General features: G+C 40.6%; 1 protein-coding gene across 6 annotated transcripts in view; it reads right to left on the reverse strand.

Annotated features, from left to right (window-relative positions):
* Positions 1-8024, reverse strand: part of LOC128698111 (BTB/POZ domain-containing protein 6-B-like) — a 154418-nt gene extending 146394 nt beyond the window's left edge. For 3 of the 6 annotated variants that reach the window (XM_070094257.1, XM_070094254.1, XM_070094258.1), the window contains exon 1: positions 7881-8024. The gene's annotated coding sequence lies outside the window, so the exon portion shown is untranslated. Of the gene's footprint in view, positions 1-7440; positions 7658-7880 lie in introns of all 6 variants that reach the window. The other 3 variants (XM_070094256.1, XM_070094255.1, XM_070094259.1) reach the window with 3 other exon arrangements.
* Positions 8025-8668: the final 644 nt, after the last annotated feature.

Raw genomic sequence — 8668 nt, forward strand, 5'->3', positions numbered from 1 at the left:
AAGTGGACAGTGCCATATATACAAGAGTAAGTGGACAGTGCCATATATACAAGAGTAAGTGGACAGTGCCATATATACAAGAGTAAGTGGACAGTGCCATATATACAAGAGTAAGTGGGCAGTGCCATATATACAAGAGTAAGTGGGCATTGCCATATATACAAGAGTAAGTTGGCAGTGCCATATATACAAGAGTAAGTTGGCAGTACCATATATACAAGAGTAAGTGGGCAGTGCCATATATACAAGAGTAAGTTGGCATTGCCATATATACAAGAGTAAGTTGGCAGTGCCATATATACAAGAGTAAGTGGGCAGTGCCATATATACAAGAGTAAGTGGGCAGTGCCATATATACAAGAGTAAGTTGGCAGTGCCATATATACAAGAGTAAGTTGGCAGTGCCATATATACAAGAGTAAGTGGGCAGTGCCATATATACAAGAGAAAGTTGGCAGTGCCATATATACAAGAGTAAGTGAGCAGAGCAATATATACAAGAGTAAGTTTACAGTGCCATATATACAAGAGTAAGTGGGCAGTGCCATATATACAAGAGTAAGTGTACAGTGCCATATATACAGGAGTAAGTGCGCTTTGCCATATATACAAGAGTAAGTGAGCAGTGCCATATATACAAGAGTAAGTGAGCAGTGCCATATATACAAGAGTAAGTGGACAGTGCCATATATACAAGAGTAAGTGGACAGTGCCATATATACAAGAGTAAGTGGACAGTGCCATATATACAAGAGTAAGTGGGCTGTGCCATATATACAAGAGTAAGTGGACAGTGCCATATATACAAGAGTAAGTGAGCAGTGCCATATATACAAGAGTAAGTGGACAGTGCCATATATACAAGAGTAAGTGGACAGTGCCATATATACAAGAGTAAGTGGACAGTGCCATATATACAAGAGTAAGTGGACAGTGCCATATATTCAAGAGTAAGTGGACAGTGCCATATATACAAGAGTAAGTGGGCAGTGCCATATATACAAGAGTAAGTGGGCAGTGCCATACATACAAGAGTAAGTGGGCAGTGCCATATATACAAGAGTAAGTTGGCAGTGCCATATATACAAGAGTAAGTGGGCAGTGTCATATATACAAGAGTAAGTGGGCAGTGCCATATATATAAGAGTAAGTAGGCAGTGCCATATATACAAGAGTAAGTGGACAGTGCCATATATACAAAAGTGGACAGTGCCATATATACAAGAGTAAGTGGACAGTGCCATATATACAAGAGTAAGTGGACAGTGCCATATATACAAGAGTAAGTGGGCAGTGCCATACATACAAGAGTAAGTGGGCAGTGCCATATATACAAGAGTAAGTTGGCAGTGCCATATATACAAGAGTAAGTGGGCAGTGCCATATATACAAGAGTAAGGTGGCAGTGCCATATATACAAGAGTAAGTTGGCAGTGCCATATATACAAGAGTAAGTGGGCAGTGCCATATATACAAGAGTAAGTGGGCAGTGCCTTATATACAAGAGTATGTGGGCAGTGCCATATATACAAGAGTAAGTGGACTGTGCCATATATACAAGAGTAAGTGAGCAGTGCCATATATACAAGAGTAAGTGGACAGTGCCATATATACAAGAGTAAGTGAGCAGTGCCATATATACAAAAGTAAGTTGGCAATGCCATATATACAAGAGTAAGTTAACAGTGCCATATATACAAGAGTAAGTGCACAGTGCCATATATACAAGAGTAAGTGGACAGTGCCATATATACAAGAGTAAGTGGACAGTGCTATATATACAAGAGTAAGTGGACAGTGCCATATATACAAGAGTAACTGGACAGTGCCATATATACAAGAGTAAGTGGACAGTGCCATTTATACAAGAGTAAGTGGGCAGTTCCATATCTACAAGAGTAAGTGGGCAGTGCCATATATACAAGAGTAAGTTGGCAGTGCCATATATACAAGAGTAAGTTGGCAGTGCCATATATACAAGAGTAAATGGGCAGTGCCATATATACAAGAGTAAGTGTACAGTGCCATATATACAAGAGTAAGTTGGCTGTGCCATATATACAAGAGTAAGTGGACAGTGCCATATATACAAGAGTAAGTGGACAGTGCCATATATACAAGAGTAAGTGGGCTGTGCCATATATACAAGAGTAAGTGGGCTGTGCCATATATACAAGAGTAAGTGGACAGTGCCATATATACAAGAGTAAGTGAGCAGTGCCATATATACAAGAGTAAGTTGACAGTGCCATATATACAAGAGTAAGTGGACAGTGCCATATATACAAGAGTAAGTGGACAGTTCCATATATACAAGAGTAAGTGGACAGTGCCATATATACAAGAGTAAGTGGACAGTGCCATATATACAAGAGTAAGTGGGCAGTTTCATATATACAAGAGTAAATGGGCAGTGCCATATATACAAGAGTAAGTGAGGAGTGCCCTATATACAAGAGTAAGTGGACAGTGCCATATATACAAGAGTAAGTGGACAGTGCCATATATACAAGAGTAAGTGCGCTGTGCCATATATACAAGAGTAAGTGGGCTGTGCCATATATACAAGAGTAAGTGGACAGTGCCATATATACAAGAGTAAGTGAGCAGTGCCATATATACAAGAGTAAGTTGACAGTGCCATATATACAAGAGTAAGTGGACAGTGCCATATATACAAGAGTAAGTGGACAGTTCCATATATGCAAGAGTAAGTGGACAGTGCCATATATACAAGAGTAAGTGGACAGTGCCATATATACAAGAGTAAGTGGGCAGTTTCATATATACAAGAGTAAATGGGCAGTGCCATATATACAAGAGTAAGTGGGCAGTGCCATATATACAAGAGTAAGTTGGCAGTGCCATATATACAAGAGTAAGTTGGCAGTACCATATATACAAGAGTAAGTGGGCAGTGCCATATATACAAGAGTAAGTTGGCAGTGCCATATATACAAGAGTAAGTTGGCAGTACCATATATACAAGAGTAAGTGGGCAGTGCCATATATACAAGAGTAAGTTGGCAGTGCCATATATACAAGAGTAAGTTGGCAGTGCCATATATACAAGAGTAAGTGGGCAGTGCCATATATACAAGAATAAGTGGGCAGTGCAATATGTACAAGAGTAAGTTGGCAGTGCCATATATACAAGAGTAAGTTGGCAGTGCCATATATACAAGAGTAAGTGGGCAGTGCCATATATACAAGAGTAAGTTGGCAGTGCCATATATACAAGAGTAAGTGAGCAGTGCAATATATACAAGAGTAAGTGGAGAGTGCCATATATACAAGAGTAAGTGGACAGTGCCATATATACAAGAGTAAGTGGGGAGTGCCATATATACAAGAGTAAGTGGACAGTGCCATATGTACAAGAGTAAGTGGGCAGTGCCATACATACAACAGTAAGTGGACAGTGCCATATATACAAGAGTAAGTGGGCTGTACCATATATACAAGAGTAAGTGAGCAGTGCCACATATACAAGAGTAAGTGGGCTGTGCCATATGTGCAAGAATAAGTGGACAGTGCCATATAAACAGGAGTAACTGGCCTGTGCCATATATACAAGAATAAGTGGGCTGTGCCATATATGCAAGAATAAGTGGGCTGTGACATATATACAAGAATAAGTGGGCTGTGCCATATATACAGGAGTAAGTGGGCTGTGCCATATATGCAAGAATAAGTGGCCTGTGCCATATATACAAGAATAAGTGGGCTGTGCCCTATATACAGGAGTAAGTGGGCTGTGCCATATATACAAGAATAAGTGGGCTGTGCCCTATATACAGGAGTAAGTGGGCTGTGCCATATATACAAGAATAAGTGGCCTGTGCCATATATACAAGAATAAGTGGGCTGTGCCATATATACAGGAGTAAGTGGGCTGTGCCATATGTACAGGAGTAAGTGGGCTGTGCCATATGTACAAGAGTAAGTGGGCTGTGCCCTATATACAGGAGTAAGTGGGCTGTGCCATATATACAAGAGTAAGTGGGCTGTGCCCTATATAGAGGAGTAAGTGGGCTGTGCCATATATACAAGAATAAGTGGGCTGTGCCATATATACAAGAGTAAGTGGGCTGTGCCATATATACAAGAATAAGTGGGCTGTGCCATATATACAAGAATAAGTGGGCTGTGCCATATATACAAGAGTAAGTGGGCTGTGCCATATATACAGGAGTAAGTGGGCTGTGCCATATATACAAGAGTAAGTGGACAGTGCCATATATACAAGAATAAGTGGGCTGTCCCATATATACAAGAATAAGTGGGCTGTGCCATATATACAAGAATAAGTGGGCTGTGCCATATATACAAGAATAAGTGGGCTGTGCCATATATTTAAGAATAAGTGGGCTGTGCCATATATACAAGAATAAGTGGGCTGTGCCATATATACAAGAGTAAGTGGGCTGTGCCATATATACAGGACTAAGTGGGCTGTGCCATATATACAAGAGTAAGTGGACAGTGCCATATATACAAGAATAAGTGGGCTGTACCATATATACAAGAATAAGTGGGCTGTGCCATATATACAAGAATAAGTGGGCTGTGCCATATATAATATGCCATATATAATATTGTTGCAGTAATAACACCAGGAGGCAGCTCTGATGAAAACTCACACTCACACGAGCTTTTAAATCTCTGCACAAAATTCAATTTAAACCAGCAAATAATAGAGCCTACTAGACTGGAGAATACACTAGACCTCATATTCACTAAGAATGATGATCTGATAAGAAATGTCACCATATCAAAAACAATATACTCAGATCACAACATAATTGAGGTTCAGACATGTATGCGAGGAGCCCCAGACCGACAAAATGAGACTAGTCACGAGGGAGCATTCACCAAATTCAACTTCAATAACAAAAACATAAAGTGGGACCAAGTAAACCAAGTCCTAACCGATATAAGCTGGGAAGATATACTAAGCAACACAGACCCAAGCTTATGCCTAGAACATATTAACTCGGTGGCACTCGATGTATGCACAAGGCTTATTCCTCTAAGAAAAAGGAGGAGTAGATGTAAAATAGAAAGAGACAGGCGCTCCCTTTACAGGCGACGGAAAAGAATAACAGAGCGGCTAAAAGAGGTCAATATATCTGAAATGCGCAGGGAGACACTGGTCAGAGAAATAGCAAGCATCGAACTTAAGCTAAAAGAATCCTTTAGGAGTCAGGAATCGCGGGAAGAACTAAAAGCTATAAATGAAATCGAAAGAAACCCAAAGCATTTCTTCTCCTATGCCAAATCAAAATCGAGAACAACGCCCAGTATTGGGCCCCTACTTAAACAAGATGGGTCCTACACAGATGACAGCAAGGAAATGAGTGAGCTACTCAAGTCCCAATATGACTCAGTTTTTAGCAAGCCGCTAACCAGACTGAGAGTCGAAGATCAAAATGAATTTTTTTATGAGAGAGCCACAAAATTTGATTAACACAAGCCTATCCGATGTTATCCTGACGCAAAATGACTTCGAACAGGCGATAAATGACATGCCCATGCACTCTGCCCCAGGGCCAGACTCATGGAACTCTGTGTTCATCAAGAACTGCAAGAAGCCCCTATCACGAGCCTTTTCCATCCTATGGAGAGGGAGCATGGACACGGGGGTCGTCCCTCAGTTACTAAAAACAACAGACATAGCCCCACTCCACAAAGGGGGCAGTAAAGCAACAGCAAAGAACTACAGACCAATAGCACTAACATCCCATATCATAAAAATCTTTGAAAGGGTCCTAAGAAGCAAGATCACCACCCATCTAGAAACCCATCAGTTACACAACCCAGGGCAACATGGGTTTAGAACAGGTCGCTCCTGTCTGTCTCAACTACTGGATCACTACGACAAGGTCCTAAATGCACTAGAAGACAAAAAGAATGCAGATGTAATATATACAGACTTTGCAAAAGCCTTCGACAAGTGTGACCATGGCGTAATAGCGCACAAAATGCGCGCTAAAGGAATAACAGGAAAAGTCGGTCGATGGATCTATAATTTCCTCACTAACAGAACACAGAGAGTAGTCGTCAACAGAGTTAAGTCCGAGGCAGCTACGGTGAAAAGCTCTGTTCCACAAGGCACAGTACTAGCTCCCATCTTGTTCCTCATCCTCATATCCGACATAGACAAGGATGTCAGCCACAGCACCGTGTCTTCCTTTGCAGATGACACCCGAATCTGCATGACAGTGTCTTCCATTGCAGACACTGCAAGGCTCCAGGCGGACATCAACCAAATCTTTCAGTGGGCTGCAGAAAACAATATGAAGTTCAACGATGAGAAATTTCAATTACTCAGATATGGTAAACATGAGGAAATTAAATCTTCATCAGAGTACAAAACAAATTCTGGCCACGAAATAGAGCGAAACACCAACGTCAAAGACCTGGGAGTGATTATGTCGGAGGATCTCACCTTCAAGGACCATAACATTGTATCAATCGCATCTGCTAGAAAAATGACAGGATGGATAATGAGAACCTTCAAAACTAGGGAGGCCAAGCCCATGATGACACTCTTCAGGTCACTTGTTCTATCTAGGCTGGAATATTGCTGCACTCTTACAGCACCTTTCAAGGCAGGTGAAATTGCCGACCTAGAAAATGTACAGAGAACTTTCACGGCGCGCATAACGGAGATAAAACACCTCAATTACTGGGAGCGCTTGAGGTTTCTAAACCTGTATTCCCTGGAACGCAGGAGAGAGAGATACATGATTATATACACCTGGAAAATCCTAGAGGGACTAGTACCGAACTTGCACACGAAAATCACTCACTACGAAAGCAAAAGACTTGGCAGACGATGCACCATCCCCCCAATGAAAAGCAGGGGTGTCACTAGCACGTTAAGAGACCATACAATAAGTGTCAGGGGCCCGAGACTGTTCAACTGCCTCCCAGCACACATAAGGGGGATTACCAACAGACATCTGGCAGTCTTCAAGCTGGCACTGGACAAGCACCTAAAGTCAGTTCCTGATCAGCCGGGCTGTGGCTCGTACGTTGGTTTGCGTGCAGCCAGCAGCAACAGCCTGGTTGATCAGGCGCTGATCCACCAGGAGGCCTGGTCACAGACCGGGCCGCGGGGGCGTTGACCCCCGAAACTCTCTCCAGGTAAACTCCAGGTATAAGTGGGCTGTGCCATATATACAAGAATAAGTGGGCTGTGCCATATATACAAGAATAAGTGGGCTGTGCCATATATACAAGAATAAGTGGGCTGTGCCATATATACAAGAATAAGTGGGCTGTGCCATATATACAAGAATAAGTGGGCTGTGCCATATATACAACAGTAAGTGGGCTGTGCCATATAGTTTTTGTTGTGCTAATGAGAATAAACCTAACATGTAATATGTAATGTAACTCAATATAGCTTAATAAAAACTAGCGTAAACTTACCTAACTTGGAATACCTTAATAAGAAATTTATTTGCAACTTGCAATTTGTGGTCACAGTGGTGCCTATGCTGACCTTCCTATGGTGTAGAAATATACCTAGTTGGACGAATCTTATTGTGGCTAGCTGGTCCAGTGGCTAACGCGGGTTCAAGTCCCGCCCGTGGTATGGTTTGTTTGCAATCGTGTCGTTACGATTTCGTGAGTTATGCCAAATTATCTTGAAAAAAAAATTAATTTCCATGCATTACAGTCACAAGAAATTATTTTGAACGATTATAATTTTAACTGAACACGTATGTTTATGTTGGTTATCCTAGGTAATTTACACACGTTACTAGTTATGATACATGTATTTATGTATACCTGTAATTAAAGAACTTACTTCCTATAATTAATATTGTTGGGAGTTTAGACTGAGAAAAATTAAGAAGGTCACCTACTGTCTAGAAACTGTCGGTAGTTGAAGACTCTCACACTGTCGGCAGTGAAGCCTCTCACACTGTCGGCAGTGAAGCCTCTCACACTGTCGGCAGTGAAGCCTCTCACACTACTGGCTTCACTCACTGTTCTTCAGGTTACAAGTACATGCATCATGTAATCTTATCAGCGCTGTGGAAAAGATAAGATTTTCGTGTTTTAAACCCTGAGGTAAACTACCCAGAATAACTCAAGCCTGAGTAGTCAGTTACCGTTAGTCTTATTTCCACTGATAATGATGATGATGATGATAATAATAATTTATTCTCGATTGCTAGCGCACTCAGCTCACACACTGATGTGGGGAGTTGATCCCTGGTATGGGTGGCAACATTGTGAGGTGTTTCCTTAACACTTGCTGACCATGTTCACCTGTCACCTGGGTGTTAGTCGACTGGTGTGAGTCGCTAAATTAACCTAATTTGCGGGAAATGCTCAGCATAACAAGCGGCTTTTTATACAGTAGTGTCACTGATGTTAACTACGACTGTATACCTTGTACATGTACTTGTAGATATATAGATTATTATTATTATTATTATTATTATTATTATTATTATTATTATTATTATTATTATTATCATTATTATTATTATTATCATTATTATTATTATTATTATTATTATTATTATTATTATTATTATTATTATTATGATTATTATTATTATTATTATTATTATTATTATTATTATTATTATTATGAACAAGACTTATTAAAAAAATCCTTCCCAATAGACTAAGTGATACAGAT

The sequence above is a fragment of the Cherax quadricarinatus genome, chromosome 45 (assembly GCF_038502225.1).
Source record: "Cherax quadricarinatus isolate ZL_2023a chromosome 45, ASM3850222v1, whole genome shotgun sequence".
NCBI classification, from domain to species: Eukaryota; Metazoa; Arthropoda; class Malacostraca; order Decapoda; family Parastacidae; genus Cherax; species Cherax quadricarinatus.